This window comes from Suncus etruscus, chromosome X, assembly GCF_024139225.1.
Source record: "Suncus etruscus isolate mSunEtr1 chromosome X, mSunEtr1.pri.cur, whole genome shotgun sequence".
NCBI lineage: Eukaryota > Metazoa > Chordata > Mammalia > Eulipotyphla > Soricidae > Suncus > Suncus etruscus.
This window is the reverse complement of record NC_064868.1, coordinates 6,556,902-6,578,562: the sequence shown is the minus strand read 5'-3', so window position 1 is coordinate 6,578,562 and position 21,661 is coordinate 6,556,902. Positions and strand designations below refer to the sequence as shown.

The following is a 21,661-nucleotide window of genomic DNA, read 5'->3' as shown; positions in this document are numbered from 1 at the left end:
AATGGAAGGTGAAGGGTCACAAGAAAAATAGCAGCTAGAAAAGCCAAGGCCAGAACAGTGTGGGGTCAATACCGAAAACATTCAAGAGAACATTCTAGACATAAGCGGGGATATTTCCCCCAGCTTCCTGAGTCAACACCCACGCTCCCTCATTTCCTCTCGTTTGGAACACTGATCACTGCACATGAGAATTAAGGAGAGCTGGAACAATGACTCCCAGGTGGAACCTTTCTGCACAAGAGCAAAGTCAAAGGAAGGATTCAGGATTCTGGGAATATCCCACGGAGATGGGAGCAGATGGAAGTAAAGTGAAACCAGAAATGTGTTTGGGGTGTATGAGGCAAAGGACTTGGCAGACTTGTAAGGCCCATATTCAACACATTTCCCAAACTTCCAGCATCTTCCTCCTCTTCCTCTTGCTCTACCCTTGTAACAAGTGCCATATGACTGTCAGGAGACCCGAGCCCTGCGTGGGCCTTCAAGGAGTGCTTACTAGAGTCTGCCAGTATCACTTGTGCACTGAGCAAAATCCAAATGTGGCATCAACTCAATCCAGCCCAGCCCAGCCCACTCTGCCTGACTCGAGTTCTGGAAGCAGTAAATGGAGCCCATTTACTCAGTGAGAAATAGCCCAGAGACAGACAGATGGACACACGCAGAGAGACATGGACATAGAGGTAACAAAATATAGATCAACAGAGACATAGACACAGTCCCAAAGTTAGATGCACAGGGAAAGGCAAATGGATAAAAACACAGACAGGGACAGACACAGGGGAAGGGGACACATTTCTAAGAAGAGAAGCCCAAGTCCCCAGGTGTGATCCAAGCTAAAGGTGCCCTCATTCCACTCCAGCTCACCCACCGTTCCTCATTCGAAGGGCTCCTTTGTCCTGAATAAACAACTCCCTCAGTGGAATTCGCCTTCGTTTCCTATGATTCAAATAGATCTGAAACAGTATATTTTTTCTTCTAACTATAAAGTCATAGGTCTGTGGGCCTATCTGAGTCATCCATACTCACTCTTTTCGCTACTTTCACAGATGTTGGCTCCCAGCTCTGAAATCAAATGCAAATTTGCAAAGCAAGTAGCAAGTAGGAGCATCCATTCGAGTGGTGTGCACATGTACAGACCCACATGCACACACACATACCCACGCATGCCACAAACCACCTTCTACACAATGAGCAAGATCATTTTCTGAAATCGAAATGGACACCCCAGGTTGAGGCTGACTTTTCCCATTTCCTCCACAGGCCCTAGAAGAATGTGCCACTGTGCATTTGGCCTGTGACTTGGTATGGAGCAGCAGAGGAGGCACAGATCCTGTCCTAAGAACACCCCAATACCCAATGCTAGTCTTGTGTAAAAATAGAATGGCCAGCTGTTTGTCAGCATTCACAAATGTTACATTTCCTGGGAAACCACTGAAGTCAAACTCTTCTCGCTGCTCAAAAACATATCACTGTTTAGTTGAGGGTTTGTCCTGGTTTTTCCTTTTCCCTTCTATTCTCTAGTATAAGAGAAAGTATTCAACTTCCTTCTCTCAATTGTGTGCTTCAGATTTTTTCATCCTAACTTTTATAAACAACTGTTTGAGCCAAGTAAAAATTATCTCAGCACAAATTATTTTAGTTATCTACAGATGCTGGGTTAACATTTTTAAGACATCTGAGGAAATTCTAGCTTATTCAGTGTTTCCCCAATAAACTTGGAGACTTTATCAAATTCACTACACAGAAAAAAAATAAAAAATTTATCTTTACATTTTAAGACTGTATTCCCTAAATTATAGAGAAATACTGGAAGGTTCTGACTAAAACAAAAGTGACCACCAGAAGGCCATGCTCCTTTAAAACGGGAGGCCTCACAATAGGCCTGTTGAGAGACCAATCTGAGTGTTTCTCCAAGCAGGCTTCTGAGGGTGGGGTCATAAGGAACAGCTGAACTGTGCTTTGCCATTGGCCCTCCCTGAAAGCTTCTGTCAAGTGTTTTCACACAGTTTTCACAAAGAATTTGTCCCCAGTCCCCAGAGTGCAGTTGTGGAAATTCCATCTGTGGCCTGACCTTAGGGGATTTTTATGAGAGTGGTGGGTGACGCAGTCACTGACATGAGGCGAATCTCTTCCACAGGTGTTCACAAGTACACAACCAAAAGACGGAAAGCAAGCCAGCCACAGCACCCCCCCATTCCCCTCAAAATCTCCCATTTGCCAGGAAAGGGGCAATGTCACCGAACTAGAGAATATTGGGGTGCAGGTCCAGGTCAGGAAACTTGCCTTGCATGTAGTCAACCTGTATTCTTTCCCCAGCACCAAATATGGTCCCTTGAGCCCCAGTAGCAGTGATTGCTGAGCACAGAGCTAGGAATAAGCCCAGAGCATAGCTAATTGTGGCCCAAAACTGGATGGAAGGATGGATGATTAGACAGATAGACAGACACAGAGAGAGATAAGACAGATAGATAAATGGTAGGTAGGTAGGTAGGTAGGTAGGTAGGTAGATAGATAGATAGATAGATAGATAGATAGATAGATAGATAGATAGATAGATAGATAGATAGATAGATAGATAGATAGATAGATAGATAGATAGATATGGGAATAATTTTTCTTTCCAATTAACTGGTCCTTTTGTTAACCTATAAAAGCCTTCTCAGGAAAGTTTACCTCACATTTGGGGGTGCACACATAGCAGTGCTCAAGGCTTATTCCTGGCTTTGCACTCAGGACTCACTTTTGGAGGTGCTCCACATACCATATGGGATACAGGGGATGGAACCTGAGTTGTCCACATGCAAGGCAAGCACCTTACCTGCTGTGCTATTGCTCCAGTTCTTTATCTCATATTTTTAAGTACAGATTCAAACATCATTTCATGTTCCATTTACCTCATAAAATATTAGCACCTTATCTTTAAACAGCATGACCGCTTATTCTAAATAACTCACTACTGGAGAAAACAGTGTAAACATTAACTCCAAATGGAAGAATTAGCTATATTCATCAAGTTTTGATCCAGATCATTAATAAACCATGCAACAAATTGGTTATTGGTCTATTTAAAATACTTGGGCCTCTAATACTGCAATTCCTCATTATATGAACTTCCACTCTTTTTTCACTCATTGTTTCATAGACTCCCCCCTATTTACACTTCTTAATGACCCACAAGCACTAAAGACCTGGCTTAAATGGTCCAGGAAAGTGTCTCCGAATTGTACTTTCACGGAAACAGCTATAATATCAAAATATTTACAAGTTACTTCCCATTTATAATCCCCACTGATACATGATTCTTTCTCTCTCAAAACCCGTTTCCCAACTTACGCTTTGCACACTAGCAAAAATGAGTAAGTGTCTTTATTCCAATGTTCACAGGGAACTTGACTGAAAGGCAGCAGGAATGGACCAGTCCAGAGGAGGTAAAAGCATGCCAATGGCTCATTCACCCCCCCCCAAGGACTTAGCTGTTTCCATCCATTTATACGAAATAAAGATCTCGGAATATCTTTCTTTCAAAAAGTTCTAAAATCAGAACTCTTTAAGGACCACACATTTCTAACTGTTTATCTGTCCTTCCATAGAGTAGCTGGAAGAAGCCTGTATTGGAAAGTATTTGAAGGAATCAGATACAGAAAAGTTTTAAGACTTGAGCCTCTAGATTTTAAAACAGTGCCTACAAGAAGCTGCTGAGAGAGGAAGGGAAACCAGGAGGGTAACGTGGTTGCACAAATGGAACTCTCTGGAAACAAATGCCAAGAATTGGGTGGGGGGTGAATGGGAGGTGAGATGTCCATCAGACAGTGATATCCTGGGCAGACATACGTTAATCAAGCTAACAGACTGTCTTTGGTGTGCACCACCCAGCATCCAGCAATATACCTCTGAGTTGTACCCAAAGGCCAAGCCCACACTACCGTAATTTGCACTGAAGCAGGCCCAGCTGCTGTCTTGGAGATGGATTAAAAGATGGATGGGTAAGGCATTCAATCCCTAGCATCCCATAGGGTCCCCTGAGCCTGCCAAGAGTGATGCCTGAGTGCAGAGACAGGAGTAACACCTGAATATTGCCAGGTGTGGCCCAAAACAAAAACAAATAAAAATGGCTGGCAGCCAAGATAGTTGAATTCTCTGAGTCCAAATCTGCAGCAAGAGCTAGGGATCAATGGTTACAATCCACAGAGAGGCCAGGGTGCTTGGCAAGCCAAGACCATCGAATGGTCCCACCTGCTGCCTTTCAGAATGAAGTTCCTACCAGGCTCTAAGGACCTGAGTATCTTGCTCTTAGCCCTCAAGTTTCCCATGTCCCGAAATGACCCCAAAATGCCAGCCTTGCAGCTTGAAGCACTCAAGTGAGTGGCTGTTCCTGGTACTCTGCAGGGCCACACTCCAGCCTCATTCACAATCCAGACTCACCAAGCACAGCTGCAGCGGGAGAGCTGGACAGGATCCCTGGAAGCATGAGCCATCAACAAGCTGGCTCAGACGGGGTTGCTGCAGGAGCAGGGAGATAAGTGGGGCTCCAGTCCTGTGATGCCACCTGTTAGAAATGCAGCTTGACTGCCACCCACACACATCTACAGTCCTGTCAGGAGCCCTGGGAATACATTAAAGCAGACCTTCTGGGAGAAAGGTCACACTGAGTAGGACAACCACTGCCCACAGCAGAGAAGCCCAAACTCACTGGGCTTCCCACTTTCTTTTCAGATAAAAAAAAATTCCTCAGCACCCCTCTGGAAATCTCTCTGGAGGAGGGGGAATATTTGAGTCACAAACTCTAGTGCTCAGGGTTTGCACAAGTAAGGCAAGTGCTTTCCCTGCTGTCCTCTCTCTGCCCCCCCCCCCCAAAATCTACCTTTTTAAGAGAACAGAAAGTGGCCTGAAAATGCACCCAAGGCGGTGCACTGATCCCCCTGGCAGGATCAATCCAACACCCACTCCCAGGAAGCACGGGAGCAGGATCCTCCCACTGTGGGAAACACTGGTCTAGAGAACAAAAAAGGAGACTTGCAATGGTGGGGCCCTAGGAGGCCCCAGACAGGAAATGAGATTGGAACTGGCAGGAACAAGCAGGTCTACTCTACTCAGGAAAAAGCAGGGCTGGTTCTCTGCAGGAAACACGATAGCAGTGGTACATGGCTGAGAAGAAAAATCCAGGCTCCCCCTCTAGATGTCCTCAGTTTTCCCCCCTCCACCTAAATTGATCTGCCATGGTACTGATAAGAAGCAGGTTACAAGGCCAGACACCACTCACTTTATAACTTTGCAACCCACTTTACAACTCACTTTGCAACCCAGGAACTGGAAGGACTAAGGAAATATTAAGAACACACAATCCTTGAGTCGAGTAGAGAGAGTTAAATGGCAACCCAGTGCACTCTGAGGAAGACCATGGCTTTCTATCTTTGAGAGGTAAAGTACAGGACGCTTTATGGCCGGGATTTCCTGGAGTGTTGGGTTGGGCTACTCTTAAGAGTTACATTTGAGGGGCTGGAGAGATAGCATGGAGGTAAGGCGTTTGCCTTTCATGCAGGAGGTCATCGGTTCGAATCCTGGCGCCCATATGGTCCCCCGTGCCTGCCAGGAGCAATTTCTGAGCCTGGAGCCAGGAATAACCCCTGAGCACTGCTGGGTGTGACCCAAAAACCAAAAAAAAAAAAAAAAAAAAGAGTTACATTTGAAGATGGCAGACTAGTTAGGACAGTGTCACAGCAGATGACTGAGTGATTAAACGATGCAGCTTTTGCCATTTTTTGCCTCATATTGTTTTTTTGGGGTTTTTTTTTTTTTTTGTTTTTTGGTTTTTGGTTTTTGGGCCACACCCGGCGGTGCTCAGGGGTTACTCCTGGCTGTCTGCTCAGAAATCGCTCCTGGCAGGCACGGGGGACCATATGGGACACCGGGATTCGAACCAACCACCTTTGGTCCTGGATCGGCTGCTTGCAAGGCAAACACCGCTGTGCTATCTCTCCGGGCCCACCTCATATTGTTAAGTAACTATCTGGACTTCACTGTTTGGTGCCATTCTCACATATTCATTCACTCGTTCATTCATAAACTTGGCAACGAAACTACCGCTCTAGAAGATGGACATTAGTAAAAAGGTCATACTGTGGCCTGAGGTTTGAATTTCCCATTATCAGCTCACTTGAGGGCCAGTTTCCAGAAAAACAATGCATTAAACCACCAACTACACTAATTGGTATTTATATGCACATTCTAAATGTTAGTATAACTATGAGTTTTGCCTTCAGGTCAATTCCTAGAAGTGGAATTACTAGCACAATGGATAGGAAGTTACACACAGAGATTTCTACGCAAAGCTGGACCTCGTAGTTTTGCCACTGGAAACTGATCTCTGTTATTAAGTAGCTGGTTAGAGAGTGATGTTTTCTTACAGTGGCACCTAAAATGTCCCAGTACAGAGTTAAAGAAGTTTTGGAAATGTTCCATATGTGTTAAGGGAATAGTGGAATTAATGTATCAGTACATCTGTAGGATAAGAGGCAGAAGAATCTGAAGATTCTGTTAAAATGAAAATTGCTGCTCAACAGGTCTAAAGAAGATCTTGAGATTCTATACTTCTTTTTTTATTTTTATTTTTTGTTTTTCAGGACACACCCATTTGATGCTCAGGGGTTACTCCTGGCTAAGTGATCAGAAATTGCCCCTGGCTTGGGGGGACCATATGGGACGCCGGGGGATCGAACCATGGTCCTTCCTTGGCTAGCACTTGGCAAGGCAGACACCTTACCTCTAGCGCCACCTCACCAACCCAGAGATTCTATACTTTTAGTGAGCTCCCAAATGACGGTTATATACTTCTCAATATTTGAATAATCAGGAAAAAATACAATTTGAAAGTACTAAATCAAATTTCATTTTAAGCCTTCACACAAGGAAATAGTAGTGGTACTTGCCTTGCACTTTAGCTAATCTATTTTATCTTACACACTCCATCTAGTCCACCAAAGTCCTGCTAGGGGTCATCCCTGAACACAGAGCCAGAAGCAAGCTCTGAGAACTGCCAGGTGGGACCCAAAGTAACACAGAAAAGGCAAATAGTTTGTAGGGAGTGGGGGAAAAAAGTAACTCTAAATGGGCATGGACAATCTTAATAGGCTAAAGAAAATGTTATAAAATAAATTCTGGTGATGACTGCACAACTGCATACATTTAATAAAAATCAGTGACATGCAAACTTGAAACCAGAACATTACACGGTATGAAAAATATGCCTCATAAAATCATGTTTAAGATGACAGCGCAGACTTTTTCAACGATCACATGCTACTTGTAAACATAAAAACATTTTAAAAATGGGGGGAATCATGAGGAAAGAGTATCTACCTGGGAAGATAAAGAACTTTGGCCATGGGTGTCAATGCTGGCTTCACAACCATGGCAGAGGATTTAACACATAGAACTAGACTCTTAAAACTGCTCTAAAGATCCATTTTATAGCTGCTTTCAAGTACTAACAAAGATAAGTTTCTTTCCTCTACTTCCTGTTCCAGTATGGTCCCTTAAGATAACATTCTAGATAACCTAAGTGGGCCCAGAAAGGTACAAAGAGACATATAAGAAAGACTATGTGAAGACAGAGATAGCTATTATAATGATATTACCAATCATCAACCAAGCCAAGGAAATCCAAGAGTCCCACTACCATCCCAAAACTGGAAAAGACAAAGAATGAATTATTCCCTAGAGTGGTAGAAAGGAGTTGAACCCTACAACAGCCACATGTTCAAACTGTGTCCTCCAGAACTTGAGAATACATTTCTGTTTCTTTTAGCTAACCATTTTGTGGTCATTACCTTTGTCTGACACAGAAAACTATCCTGCCCATCAAGAAGACATCCAGGTCCAGTTCTAGCCCAGTGGGATTGGATGAAAGTTTCATTTAGACCCCAAATCATCACCCCAAACAGAAAACAGGCCAATCAGCTGTGCGGAAAAGAGGAAAGGACATCCATGTCCTCCTACTCTGTACAAATAGATGCTGAGATACGCTTCTCAAGATGGAAACCTGTCAGTAAAAATATTGAAAACCACAGTGTTTAAAAGGATAAAAAGGAAGAGAGAGAAGAAGAATGTCTGCCACAGAGGAAGAGAGGGGAAGGGTTAGGGGAGGGGGGAGAGAAAATGGAGACACTGGTGATGGGAAATGTAAATGTACACTGGTGAAGGTGTTGGACTTTGTATGGGTGAAACTCAATCATGAACAACTTTGTAACTTATCTTTAATAGTGATTCAATTAAAAAATTTATTTATAAAAATACATAAAAAATGGGATCTCTCCAGAAACACCTAGAGCCATTCTAAACAGTATCAGCTAATGATAAAAAGCGCATCTCTCAGTGGCACTGCTGCCGCTCTTGGCCTTGCTCTTGTCACTAGAGGGCCCAGGGTGTTAAGGGGCCCTTACTACTCTAATGGGCTCTTTTAAGTTGTTTTCTTCAATGCAACATGCTGTCTACTAGCATCCTCCAAAGGTTTCCAATTTCTCCAGTTCAACAACAGACTTTTGAGGCTTACTAACACTATAAGCAACTCATGACCCTTTCTCTCATTGCAAATTCCACTTTTATAAAAAAGTAAAAATCTTCCTCTTTGAAAGGCATTCAGTAAAGCAAGAGAACAGTAGATCCCAGAGTTTAAAAAACTCTGAAAATAGAGAAGAAAATATGAATATATTTAAATGTTTAATTATAGTTAAAAAGTCTCATTAAAAGAAAAAAATAATCCCCAAATTTTACAATTTTAACTTCTACTGCTGGACATTTTATAACTGAAACTATATCCCTATCCTGAAGTTTCTATTCCAAGTCCATCATGCAACAAATTCATTGGTTCCAATTTTCCAGGGGTTACTTCCAAGACATTAGAGAATGCAATTTAAAAAAACTGCTGGCATTCAAAAACCAAGAGAATTACTAAATCTTTCTACTGGAAAATCCAGACTGCTGTTCCACAAATGGGCTTAAAATGAACATATATCAATTATTTGATGGCCATCTGGTTGCTAACAGGAGAGTTTAGAAATTCAAGCTTAAAAAATGCAGAAACCAGCACACAGTTTAGAAATCAACAATATGCAATATTCCAATCGCTTCTCTCTCCATACTTTATTACCAGATTTTTTACTATGGAAATGCCTTTAAACTAATACATTGCTACCAGATTACATCACTCTAAGAGTCAGAGTAACACTATGATCTTGAATTCTATTGCAAACAGTATGACAATAGCAAGAGTATGTTAAGTACTACGTATATATTTTTATACTTTAGTGACCATATCTCCTTATTTCAGGTATAAAATTAGAAAATGTAATGTATACTTGGCATACTTGTCCTACTGTCTCCTAAGTTCTGAACCCACCCACCTCAAAAGAGTCATACTCCACAGCATTTCAAATCTAAAGAGTTTGATGATACAGGTTTCAAAACAAATAATCATGTAATGAACAAGCATCTTTAAGACAAAGTATGTCCTATGTTTACAGGTTGAACATGAGACGGAAGATATACCTTGAAGGTTCATTATTCCTCTACCTAGGATATTCTTACAGAATTTTTCTATTTAAAGAAAATACATTACATAATTGGCACAACTGTTCATAATGCATTTGTTTCAAGATAAGGGAAAGCAAAGTTATTGGAAAAAATTAGAAAGAAAATAGAAAAAAACTAAAATAGGGGCCGGTGAGGTGGCACTAGAGGTAAGGTGTCTGCCTTGCAAGTGCTAGCCACGGAACGGACCGGGGTTCGATCCCCCAGCATCCCATATGGTCCCCCCAAGCCAGGGGTGCTTAGCCAGGAGTAACCCCTGAGCATCAAACAGGTATGGTCCAAAAAACCAAAAAAAAGAAAAAAAAGAAAAGAAAAAAACTAAAATAAATGGAAGAGAAGAAAAAAGAAAAAGTTCTGCAGCAAGTATATTTGTGAAAATTATTGTATCTCCAGTAAAAACATTAACAGCAGAAGTTTTAATGAGTTTTCTTAAAAAGATAAGAAACAAAAATATAATAAAAAGGTGTGTGCATGGCAGTTGTTGTTTGCAAAGGCTGAGCAAAATATGGGGAAAATAGAAAGGAAAAACCTTTGGTCTAAAAACAGGAAGACCTTACCTATGAAGTATCCATGGCATAAGACCAACTCCAGGTATACTAAGTTGTCTAACTCCAAAGACTTCCTCTGTTAACCAAATTTTTTTTTATCTCTGATTCTGGAATCTTCATTTGCTTCTGTTGCTTACTGTCTGGATTTTTTTCTCACAGTAAGATGATCACTAAGACTTTCCTTTGTAAGGATGATGATATCAAGAGATGTGTTTTCTATCTGTGTGTATCTAGGAAATGTAGTATGCAAGCAAGCTTAATTAAAAAATACTGTAACTGAGGGTTTTTTGTTTTTCAAATAATGTTACCACTGCAAAAAGAGTAAAACTCAAATCCAAATATTATTTTTAGAAATGATATATACTGTGGACTATGTGTAGGTTACCACCTTGGTGTTCAAATGTGAGGGGCACTGAAACATTTCTATCAAAAAATATATCCTTCTCATCCCCCCTCTCCAGTCTTCCAGAGTCAAAACATTCATCATCCGGTTTAATAATTTAATAATAAAGCAAAAGTAAAACAAATGGCCCTGGCCTATGCTTTGTCTGCTGTGTGCAATTCTAATAGTGAACTGGCAGGACATACAGCAATCGCCCTCTCTGTTCAGGAGGGATGCCCTGAGCATAGGCCTGGATCTTAAAGGCCTGACAAGACAATTAAAAATGGAAACAGAGGGCCCGGAGAGATAGCACAGCAGCATTTGCCTTGCAAGCAGCCGATCCAGGACCAAAGGTGGTTGGTTCGAATCCCGGTGTCCCATATGGTCCCCTGTGCCTGCCAGGAGCTATTTCTGAGCAGACAGCCAGGAGCAACCCCTGAGCACCACCGGGTGTGGCCCAAAAACAAAAAAAAATGGAAAAAGAGAATTAAGCTGGCTCAATTTCCTAACTGTACAGATCCAGTTCTGTGCCTTAAACAATGGAAAGCATTGAGCAAAGGAATATCCTTCCCATACTCTCAATTCATCATAACCTAGCCATGTGAAAGATAACACTCAACCTAAGAACATCAGAGAAAAAGGACCATGGTATGCTTCTAAATTATGATGTACTGCAGCATGAAGTTATTGACCATAAAATCCTTTATTCAAAGATGGGGTGAGGTCAATCTCAGAGTCCACTCACAGTTGAATGAATAAACAAAATGTGGTGAATCCCTGCAATGGAATATTATTCCATCTTAAAAAGGAAAGAAACTAAAAGTTTCTCAACAAAACTAGGGAAAAACAATTTCATTAAAAATAATGAAGGGGCAGGACCAGAACTATATAGCACAGTGGTAGAGTGTTTGCCTGGTACATGGCCAATCCAGGACCAACCCAGGTTTGATCCCCAGCAATCCCATATAGCCCCCCCCAAGCCTTTCACAAGTGATTTCTGAATCCAGAGCAAGGAATAACCCCTGAGTGCCATCAGGTATGGCCCAAAATGGGGGGCTGAGGCCAGAATCATCATAGAGCAGGTAGGGTGCTTGCCCTGCACACACTCAACCCAGGTGTGATCTCCGATATCTCATATGGTTACCTGTGTACCACCAGGAGTAATTCCTAAGAACAGAGCCAAGAATAATTCCTGAGGACCATCAGGAATCCCAAAAAAGTGGTCAGGGGAGGGATTCTGCATAAAACAAACCCTGGAAACATTCTGCTCAGAGTGAAACAAACCCATAACAAAAGAACAACTACCATGTGAGTCTACTTAATACAAGGCACTTACAGAAGTCAGGCTCCTAGACAAAGAAAGTACAATATGGCTGCCAAGAGCTGAAGGGAGGGGAAATGGGGCACTATTTAACAAGTAAAGTGTTTCAGTTTTGCAAGATGAAAAAGTTCAAGAGAACAGTTTCACAACAAGGTGAACAGTACTTAATGCTACCCAAATATAGATAACCTTGACATTGGTTAATATGATAAATTTTATGTCTATTTTACTATAATATACATTTTTAAAAACTAATTAGAGGATGCCAAGTTAGAGAACCTTTTTTTCCCAACCTCACACATCCAATTTACTCAGCAAGTCTAAGATCTTCTTAGGATTCTGGGGATCAGAGTAATAATTCTGGATAATATACTCTAATTCAGAGGTTTTCAACCCTTCTGCCCCTGACGATTAGAGGTTGAAAACCACTGTACTAAATAATACAATCAGGAAAGTATTGTGTTCTGAAGAATTGAGGTCAGGACTTCAGGAGGATAATATGAAAAAAAGAAAATTAATGCAACAAGCAAAAGGGTTTTGATATTATCCCCTCTATTTTAGGATGTGCTTGCAACAATGGCAGTGGTAAGTTGGTCAAAAGAATTTCATCCTCAAGGAAAATGCAAGAGCATATCCCTTAGAACTTCTGTGTAATTGGTTATTTTCATTCATTCTGTCTCAGTGCCCAAATCAGACAAAACAATGGGCACATTTGAGTTTAAGAGTAGCCCTGTCATCGTCAAACACTATCATCATACCTATTTTTCCTTTTCCATTTCTTTTATTAAGATGGGGTTGTATCATTTAAATCCCTAAACTGCAGGCATCCACTGTCTAGCTTCCATTCCTCCCATTAACTTCTCCCTGATACAATCACAACTACCCCCATCCAATGTTGTTATTCATTGCCTGGGCATTTTCCAGTTTCTTTAAGCAAATACATGTGGTTGTATCCTTCACAATGTCCTGCCACACCTTGCTTTTCTCATTTAATAATAACATCAGGAGGAATTTCCATATTAATGACTTTCTCACTTTTTCTGACTGTAAATATTTCATAGTATGGACACAAACAATTTTTCCAGTGTTGATTAGCAGGCTACTTCTTTACAAAATATTTCCTATTTGAAATACTTGAGACTATTCTATAGCTTAACATTTTTATGTTCCAGGCTTGGTATTCTGCCTTTCTTGGATTCCCTAGATTTCCAGGCATAATCTAAACTAAGTTCATCCACAAAGTCTTTCATAACTCCTTGGTGTGTAGTAAGTTCTCCATTCTTCATATGTCCATACAATTCAATCTCATTCAATTTTACATGATTATATTTCAACTGTTTAATGTAACTAGGTGACCCTAGAAGTCACAACTATTGCTGATAGCATAATTTATGCAGCATAATATAGTGTAGTATAGTACCTTGTAGTATAATATAGACACTGTAATATAGTATAGTGTAGCTCAGTGTAGCATAGTGTATAGACCTTATACTCCCTCTCTACTATGTGGAAATTAGTTCCATTTCAGCAAGTAGAACATGCTCAGTAAACAGGAACTGATTAACCGACATTAGTAAATTCTTCATTTTCTTATAACTCACAGTTTTTGAGACTTAAGCTATACTTCAGAGAAGGGTACTAACCCATTTTTCTCTGTAAATTATTGTAAAATTATAATCAAGTTGTGATTCATTGGGAAAAAAACACCAGCACAAACCCAATACACTGAGTCCTCTTGGCATGCTCTGCACAAGGAACAGGAAACATCATGACATTCGAAGGTGCCCGACATCTCAATTCACAGGCACAAAATGATATTTAAATAGCATCTGTAGTGGCAACACAGCCAACTTATACAAGAAAGTTACAAGTAACATTTATGTGGGAGATAAGTGGAGTGCTCATGTATTTCTAAGGGCAAATTATGCTCAGCATAATTCTCAATCGCATGTCAATTTAACTCTGCAATCCAGTTCATTCAATTAATAAATATTGAGACCTGGAAGGGTCTGAAACCATCTATATTAATGGCCACCTTTGCAGGGACTTCTCAGAAGCTGCTAGTTACAGGCAGATGAACAAAAATGACAGACTTGAGTCCAAGATAACTGGTGTTATGGCTTGCAACATCTACAATATTAAAAAAAAAACACCTACGCTTGGTGAAAACTATGGTGGTTATCAGAGAGAAAGGTTATCAAAGAGAAATGAGTTAGAGTGGTCTTTTTGATGGTGGGATGGCACTGGAAATTTATATCCATGAAACTCTATAAGTACAGTACTGTAAGCCACTGAGAAATCAATTAAAATATAAAATAAAATCTTTTCATCACGTGTCCTAATCCCCAGTACCTATGAATGTGACCTTATTTGGAAATAGAGACTTTTCGGAAGATGAAGTCACAAATGAGGGTCTGTGACTGGGTCCTAGTGCAACATGTCTTTATAATGAAGAGGTTGAACTCCTAGATATGCATGTGGAGGGGGTAACATGGGAGACGAAGGCAGACTGACACAGCTATGTGCCAACAAAACACTAGAAGCTAGACAAGAGGCCTGGAACAGATTCCACCTATAGGAACAATTCCTCAAAAGGAATCAACCCTGTCAACACCCTGATCTCCAATTTCCAACCTCCAAAATGACAAGTCAAGAAAATGTCAGTTGTTTAAGCTGCCCAGTTGGTGACACTTGGGTTATAGCAACCCTAGGAAACAATATAGTGAGTATTAGAGTAAGAAATTACACCATACCCAAAGCTGCTTTCAAACTGTACTAGAAGCAGTAATCTTATACTAAGTAAAATTAGATCTGGAACCAGGGTGTGTTAAGAGGTTAAAAATGACCAAGAAAAAGGTTGCTCAGAAGAAAAATCTTCATTATCTTGCTAAATCCATGATGTATCTGCCTCTCTGATCCCAAGCATTCTCTGAAGTACTATTTGAAAAGGATTAAAATGAAATCCCAGGGGCAGGGATACAGCTCAAAGGAATAGAGAATTATGAGACATTGGGTTTGATCCCTGGCATTATATAATAGTGCCCCCACCCCCAAGCACCACAGAGCCTAGAGAATTGAACATTCGGACTCACACCATCAGTTCAAGCATTTCTGGAAATGACACTACCTGCCAACCCAAGAAAGCATCACTGGGTCTGACCTTCATAACAGTATGAAAAGATCCTCAAATCTGGCTAAATCCAGAAAATCTCGGTGGCAGGTTTATGATTATGAAGTCAGCAACAATTAGCAGCACCATTTGTACCTACCATAAGTCAGTCATTAAGTCTATTCCTAAAATTGATTCTGTTTTTCTCTCCAGGGTGGAGACGCAAAGTAGAGTGGCACACTGACTTGCAAATAGCAGCGGGTTTCGCTGGTCATGGCTGACACAACAAACGCCATCGACTGTGCTAGGGAGTGAGAACAAGAGAAATTTTCTAATGCTCCATTCTGGATGATCAAGGTGTAGGAGATTTGGTTTTGTAGGAAGCCTCTCGCCTGGGTTTGTAAACAACTCAACTCTGTCCTAACCTCCTCTAATTACAAGGCCACAATTAGACCTAGAGTTGGGCCAATTCTAAGAGCTTCATTTTATCTTGATTGCTTCTTTAAATTCCCTAGCTCCAAATCTAATGATATTCTGAGGGATTTGGAAGTAAGGGCTTCCACATATAAATGGGGAAGGGATGGAGAGGAAAGCCAACACAATTCAACCCAAACTAGTTTCTTAAGGGAAAAGTCACAGAGCTGACATTCCATTCCAGAACCATTAGGCTCCAAAGGCCATTTTCCTTGGAACCCACTGCTTGCCTCTTAAAAGTTCTTTCATTTTATATAAAAGAGAATCTATTATTTTTAACAATTAAAAATGTAAATAAAAACTCTTTGGCTTACTTCTTTTGTTATAACTCTCATTTGTGGCTTCAGAACAACCCTCAGGAAATTTCCAGAAGGGTCCAGTCAGCAGGTCTGGATATAAGTCCTGAGAAGACTGGGGAGAAAGTATAAAAATGCCATTTCCTTTTCTTTTAGATATCAGATCTAAAATGACTTCAACTGCCACCTTCCAAGATAGAGGGACCCAAGTCCATCTTCTCAGGCCATCTCCCAACATTAGCTATAGCACTGCAAAGGGGTGTCTCCAAATTTCAGGCTCACTGGCATTTGAGAAATGAATTTCTAAGATCTACTTCCAAAGACCAACTCAAAAGATCAAGATGCAATGAGGAGCATTTGCAGTGCCCATAGGAAATCCCCTCGAGTTATCAGAAAACATATGCCTTTCACTACTTGAGGCTGTGGCAGCTACTGTACCCACTCTCTGGGGTAGAACAATGGAACAATCTTTAACTGTCTACCAATCTCCACAACTTTAAATACCAAGTCAAAAATGGCATCATGCTGTGCCCTCACCTGAGCAGCAGAGCAACACTCAAAAGTGAAGTGACAGAAACACTAATGAACCCCTTTCTGGTGCCCAATGGAAGGGTATCTAGAAAGTCTTTTTTCATCGAGCAGAAGAACGCCATTAGAATAAGTGAATTTAAAAGTGAGCAACCAATTGACATATATCTGTGCCATGCCAGGGTGATGACAACCAGAATCCACGTATAGGTTAAAAATCAGGGAGACAGGGCCGGGAAGGTGGCGCTAGAGGTAAGCTAGCCTTGCAAGCGCTAGCGTAGGACGGACCGCGGTTCGATCCCCCGGTGTCCCATATGGTCCCCCAAGCCAGGGGTGATTTCTGAGCGCATAGCCAGGAGTAACCCCTGAGCGTCAAAAGGGTGTGGCCCCAAAACCAAAAAAAAAAATCAGGGAGACATATTGGCCAAAATTAAGTTATTAAGCAATAGAACATCCAAATTGTAACACTCACCATAATTTGGGAGGGGGCCACACCCAGTGAAGCTCAGGAGTTACTCCTGGCTATGCACTCAGAAATCGCTCCTGGCAGGCTCAGGGGATCACATTGGATGCTGGAGGTTGAACCCAGGTCCGTTCTGGGTCAGCAACATGCAAGGCAAATGCCCTACCACTGTGCTATCACTTCGGCCCCATACATATTATTTTTTTAAATATTAATAACCATAGCAACAGTACAGTGAGTAGGGGATTTGCCCTGCATGTGGCTGACCCAGGTTTGATCTCTAGCACCCAGGCCCAATATGGTTCCCTGAGCACTGCTAGGAGTGATCCCTTACTGCAGATTCAGGAGCAAGCCCTGAGCATCACCAGCCATGACCCAAAAACCAAAAAATAAATTAACCTGAGGAGAAGATGAGAATGAGCCAAAAGAATATCAGAAAAGACTTTATGGAAGGGTTTAAAGGGGTAAACATAAATGGGAAGTGCTTATGCCATCGACAATACTGAATTTACATATGTCCTTTGACATTGTGCCACATGTCAAATGACACATTCTTCTTTCAGAGAGTGACCACGGAGAAGACAATATTGAAGTCTCTAGAGTGGGAGTGGCAAAGGCCCATTTCTAACCACTTCTACTGAAAACAAGGTGAAATGAGATGTGTTCCTGTGAAATTAAGGCTGTTCCTGTGTGTGAGGTCCAACCCTGTGCTTCTATTCTATGAACCCACAGTGTATGCCAGGCAGGAAAAAAATTTTAACAACAAAAATTTTTCTAACAATTTTCTCTTTTCTAACAAGGCAAGGAAACAAGGCAAGCTATATATGATTGGGAAGGAGAATGGGGAGAGGCCATTTCAGTCCTGCAAAAAGTCTAAGGACTCGAATTCAATCCAAGAACTCTACAGAGACTCACATAAAATTTAACACTTTGCCAAAAGAACCATAAAACCACTCCAAATAGTGAAAATTTAAACTGAATGAGGCGCTGTTGCAAGAAGAAACATGAACTCCACCAAGTTAATTGTATCCTATCTTATGTACTGTTGTCTAGTGGGTGGGTTTTGGGGGGAGTTGGTTGATTTTTACTGTTTATATATGCAGAGATACTTTCTAGCTTTCTAGAGAAGGACAAAAACAAAGAGCAATAAATGAGGCGACGCTCTGTACTGTATTGCTTGAATTATTTGATCACATTTTTTTCATTTAATCATTTCCCAAGTGTAAAATGTATGCGCAATGAGAACGCATGAGAATACACTCCTGAATTGCTCTGAGTAGCAAAGAGAATGAGAAGAGTTAGTGATCCTCACTGGGTTGGAGAGCCGACTCAGGAAACGGCCTCACACCGGGTGGGCCTCACAACCAGGCATAAAACCTATTTGGCTTCTTGCTTGTCATCATTTAATCAGAACAAAAAAGAACCTACCACACCCCGTTCTGCAAGCGTAGTACATAATCCGCTATTACTGCCTTTCTCACAATTTGCAGAGGCAAAATATAATGAAAATATAATCCACCACATTATGGATTAGGTGTTTTGATTACCTTTCCTCTCTAAAGAGAAAAGGTAAGCTGTGATGAGCATTGGATCACATACCAATCCTTATCACAGTTCTGCATGTTAAGACCAAAAACAAAAATTAGAAGAACGGGGCTGGCAAAATGGCTCAAAGGTTTTGCATGCAGGAACCCCAGCTCGTATCGCCGGCACCACATGGCTGCCCGAGTACCACCAAGAGTGAAGCCAGAGCACATCCAGATGTGGCAGGAATAAATAAAAGAGAACAAATGTATACACAGAGTGAGTGTATGGATTACACTGCAGCCATATGACTAAATACCACTTAGTTACTAAAAACTTTGTAGCTCAACATTATAGATGTCAAAAGATAATTGTGGCACATTTAACCTTAAAAAAAAAAGCTGTCCCTGACAGCAGATGTGGCATGACCCTTTTGCAAAATGATATACATATTTATTCATGCATACTGGAAAAGGTTAAAGGGAAATAAAGCAAATAGTGAACCACATTTCCCCTGGCAGTGGGATTACAGGAGACTGTATGTGTTTATTTCAGCTGCTCACTTTTCTAACTTTTCTATGAAACATTTTTTTTTTTTGCTTCTGTGGTGTTTACTTTGAAAACTACTGGCTTGCTTCTTCTTTGGGTGACCCGACACCTTTCATGAAGATGAAGTCAACGTGAAACATATCACTTGTTTTCTCTTTTCTAACTCTGCCAGATCTGCACAGTTTTTCTGATGGCGTAGAGGGAGAAAAGACTAATTATAATGTTCAAGATTTTCTGTCTGCCTCTTTGAAATATTGCTCTTATCTTTAAGGCAGTGATTCTATCAAAAAAAAATATGTTCCAGGAGACAAGTGAAACTCTTTGGAGACACTGTCACTGTCAAAACTAGGACAGGGGTTACTACTGGCATCTACTGGGTAGAGATCAGAACTACTGTGTAATTTAGCCCCACTAAAAGACTTAAGTATCCCAAAGTATTCATGGTGCAAAGCTAAAAAAAAAACCCTGGTTGGGGTTAATGAATGTGCTTTCCATGCCTCAATCCTCTACCAGGGTGCCCCAAGAAGCTCTAGAAGAGCATCTGGTTAACAGGTACCCTCTGGTACCATGCAGAGGCACTGATGTTGGAGACAGACTATCTGAGATGAATCCAGGATTAGCGTCTTGTCTGTTTGCCTGTAAATCCTCAACCAGGATTTTACACACAGCACTCTGTTTCATAAAAATAAAAATACCTGCCACACAGGGTGCCCAAACAGCTTCAAGGCAGAGAACAGGTTCTGTAAAGTATGCAGCCCCATGCACACACAAAAGCCATTAACACTCTCAGATCCCAATCTTCTGGGTGTACTTATAAAAACACTTTTAAGAGTTCAGTGGGTCTTCGCCTCGCCCACTCCTGAAAAGCCACGTCACAGCAGTGATCTTTACTCAACACCCCGGCTGGAAAACCAAAAACTGCTCTTTTGATCCTGCAGGTCCCTTGACCGCAGCTGCGAGGACACAGAACTTAGTGGGCAGATGATAAGATCCCAAGTCAGATTCTGAGGAAAGTGACCCACTGCCAGCAGGTTACCATGGGAGACGACGCGGGTCCTGGGTGACTGTTTCCGCTATCAGAACATAGCTTAGCTTTGCAGCCAAACCAGAATGCTACTGAGTGAAATGACTTCTCATCGGAACCAGAAACAATTCAAAGAGCAGGGGGGGGGGTGCTTACAGTACAACTGTCGCCAGATTAAAGGGGGTAGGAGGTCACTTAAAAGATGAGAATATTGCCAGCGCCAACCTTAGAGGCTTGTTGCAATACTAAAGCAAATAAGGGAGGCCCCAACACAGGACACACAATTCAATGCCAGTTTGAATTTCTCCCCCTTCTATTCAGTACAAGTCATTAGAGCCCCCATCCAGGCATGATGCTGAGAAGGGACCATCAGATACCCCCAGGCCTATCCCAAGCAGGGCACCTCCTCTAGTTCCTGAGTGTCATTTGTCTCAGAACTTCTCTTGCTTACATACATGCACAAACACACAATCACAAAGAAATACAAACCCTCTAGGCTGGGACCACAAGAAAGCATATATCAAATGAGCAAGAACTCAGTCCCAGACCCAGAGAGATAGCACAGCAGCGTTTGCCTTGCAAGCAGCCGATCCAGGACCTAAGGTGGTTGTTTCAAATCCCGGTGTCCCATATGGTCCCCCGTGCCTGCCAGGAGCTATTTCTGAGTAGACAGCCAGGAGTGACCCCTGAGCACTGCTGGGTGTGGCCCAAAAAACAAAAAGAAAAAAAAAGAAAGTGAAGAACTCAGTCCCTCACAAAACTGAACCATGAAAGTTATCTCATCAACAAACAAAAAGGGATTTTTCTATTACCCCAGGTCTCTGACTCAAGAAAGCCACTGTAGTGGTGAATCCCAGAAAGCAAGAGTAGCATTTCTCCCAAGGCGCCCATTAATCAGAGCCTCTGACTGAGCCCTGCACATCTACAAGCTCCTAGAGGTACCTGTTCCCTCACTCCCTAAACACCATCCATCACCACCAGGCATGCTCAGCTTCCCAAAACAGCCTGGCAGAGCCCAGACACTGAAAGCAAAGAGACTCCAGCTCTCATTTTGTACTGAGATGTACTTAGGGATTTTACTAAGAAATAAGCAGGTTGATGTAACAGCATGCTAAAACCAAGATTCAAGAGACATGGTGGACAGTCACTGAATTCTAGGGGCTTGGGACAAAAATCACCTTCCTTCCCTATCCAGATGCAATTCAGAAAACTAGTCTCCATTCCTGTTCCCACCAACCCGCATACCCAACTGCAAGGCCTGACTGAACTTCTTCCTCCTTGCTCATATTCTTATAAGCACCTCCTCAATCAACCCCATTTGTATGCATTTTCCCTTTCTTTTTTTATAATTTTTTAACTGACTCACTGTGAGATTCACAGATACAAAGTTGTTCATGATTGAGTTTCATACAATGTGCAATTTTCTGAAGGGAGTCTCAAAGGAAGCCAAGAGGCCCTTCATGGATATCTTGGCCACATGGCCTGGAGTTCATTGCAACTGCCTGGTTATGTGGTGCTGCTCAGGTTCTATAATACTGGGAAAATCTGGGCCATCCCTGTGATGCTGAGGACATCCAGGGCGCACCCAGGAACACTTGAGAGGTGTCCAGTATTGCATACAGTGGTACTCAGAATCCCTTGCGGTGCTGGGGACAGAATTGAGTTTGTCCAAATGCAAGGTATATGATGAACCCTTGTACTCTTATGGGCTGTGCTCCTTTGTGATAGCCCTTACAGTAGTCTGCTCTATTCTCTCTGTGGCTGTGTGATCTTCAATTTCAGTCAGGAACCAAAGATGTGATATGAAGGTGTAAAGCACATGTTTCTCAGCTCTGAGGCCTGGATTTGAACCCTGCCAATG

At 41.7% G+C, this 21,661-nt stretch overlaps 1 protein-coding gene and 1 non-coding gene across 2 annotated transcripts in view; one reads left to right on the top strand and one right to left on the bottom strand.

Annotated features, from left to right (window-relative positions):
• Positions 1-21,661, bottom strand: part of SH3KBP1 (SH3 domain containing kinase binding protein 1) — a 362,585-nt gene that overhangs the window by 245,396 nt on the left and 95,528 nt on the right. The gene's annotated exons all lie outside the window — the stretch shown is intronic.
• On the top strand, positions 10,658-10,790 carry LOC125999907 (small Cajal body-specific RNA 11). The gene has a single exon (XR_007492342.1). It is a non-coding gene; the product is annotated as a small Cajal body-specific RNA 11 (non-coding RNA).